At 32.4% G+C, this 1,961-nt stretch overlaps 1 pseudogene; it reads right to left on the bottom strand.

Annotated features, from left to right (window-relative positions):
- Positions 1-1,046: 1,046 nt before the first annotated feature.
- LOC114613562 lies at positions 1,047-1,410 on the bottom strand (annotated as a pseudogene).
- Between the last annotated feature and the right edge of the window lie 551 nt (positions 1,411-1,961).

Raw genomic sequence — 1,961 nt, 5'->3', positions numbered from 1 at the left:
ACCCCGCATGTGTCATAAAATTATGATTTCTATAGGAATTGAAAGATGCTGGAATCAAGAGCACCTGATATTCAAGATTTAGTTTCCTGTTTGATAACCTTATCAGCACACTACCAGATGTTACAGTAATCATTTTCTTCACTGAAGCAGCTGTGATTTTTATGTGGAATACCTAATTGGTCATCATGAGGGCTGTATTACTGTCAACTGCTGGGAAAGCCATTGAAATTGAATAACAGTAAGGACTTGATTAAAGCTACAGGAGGACTTAGGATGGTTAGGGCCCTTTTAATTGCCTTCGGAACCAACAAAGAAGAAAGTCAGTTACACAGGTTCAAATTTTTATCTTCTCCTCATATTTTAGGCTGTAGGAATAGAAAAATCTAATGAATGTTCAAGTTTAACAATAAATGGATAGTTGTTTAAAAAATACAACCTTAAAAAATAAAGAAAATAAATCTAAATGTCATTGTAAGGTTTAAAGGAACAACAAACACTCACTAGTATAGAGGGAAAAAACACCCTTTCAGTAAGTATTATTTGACAAAATTTTTACAATGCATTTTAAGTATGATATATTATTCATAGGATTCAGGTAAGCAAAACAAGAAAAGAGTATTCCTTTATGTAATAACCACAAGCCTTCTCCAAAATTTTCTGTCCATTTTTCTAGCCTGAATAATGATTTTCTTTCTTATGGGAGCTTTGTGAATAGATTTGTACTGTGTAGACTGTAAATACTTGGTGTCTCTGACAATTTGGGACATTGCTTGCTTTTATTTTTTATTTATTTATTTTTCATATTTTGGTTTTATTATTCAGATCATATATTGATGTATCAATTTTTAAAAATTTATAAAAAGACTTAGTTGTAAACTATCATATTAGATTTACTATATATATATATATATATATATATATATATATATATATATATATATAAAATTAAATAGTAGAAGTGATAGGTATTTCCCCCTTAAGCTGAAGGAATCTTCTTTAATAGCCTTCAATGTAGCTCAAGGGCAATCTTAGGAAACTCAAGAAGCTCATTCATGTTGTGTAAGCCCTAAAGGAAAAAAACTGAGGAAACTCATTGATAATTTTCACAGCTTCATTGTAAAGTTCAAGAACAAAGCGATTACAATCTTCTTTAAACTGGATATCAGATGTACATAGTATGGTTGCCTTGGCTGTGACTTTTCCAACTACTTCTATGATTCCAGAGAATTCTTCGTCAAGTGGCTCCATCAATTCAATGGTTCCATTTTTTCCTTCTCCATCTGAAAGGATAACCATTTTTCCAGTAGGATGAATCTTTTCTAGCTTCCCCACGAAGCACACGGGCGGTCAATAGACTGTGTTATCATGCTGGCGTTGACGCGCTTTCAGAAGTTCCATTATGTCCACCATGATTCTGCCGCAACACTCACAACTCGCAGGAAAGTGGAATCCATTTCTTGTTTTTAAAAAATGCATTTCCACTGTAAAATTAAGCCATGAGTCACAGATAAAATCTACATTTTACATCTCTTAAATTAGTTATGTGCTGAATGCATGTGTGCACATGCTCTCTGTAAACATACTTAATATTTGTACACTGTATGGACAACGAGGCATAAAAATTGTTTCTTTGCTTTTAAACAAAACACTAATTGTTACCCAGCAGAAGGAAAAATAACTTGCATAAATGTTCTTAAAAATTACTCCAAATCACCAGAAAATCTACTGTAGATTTTTTGGAATTATGGATGGTGATCCTGAGAAACAGGCAGAAAATAAATTCACTTCATCTGTAATCACGAAGCTCTGAAAATGGTAATTACATTTCTCTACTTCAGTGGTTAGTGGGAGCACCCAGTTAACTATCTGAAAGATTACCCTGACAGTTTTTGGTAAAATTGTTTATTTGTGTGATTGTGATTTTATGTAGTATATTGCTTATCAATATACATTTATTTGGC

Source organism: Grammomys surdaster, unplaced genomic scaffold (assembly GCF_004785775.1).
Source record: "Grammomys surdaster isolate TR1022 unplaced genomic scaffold, NIH_TR_1.0 126248, whole genome shotgun sequence".
NCBI lineage: Eukaryota > Metazoa > Chordata > Mammalia > Rodentia > Muridae > Grammomys > Grammomys surdaster.
The sequence above is the reverse complement of the archived record's forward strand: the minus strand, read 5'-3'. Positions and strand labels throughout refer to the sequence as shown.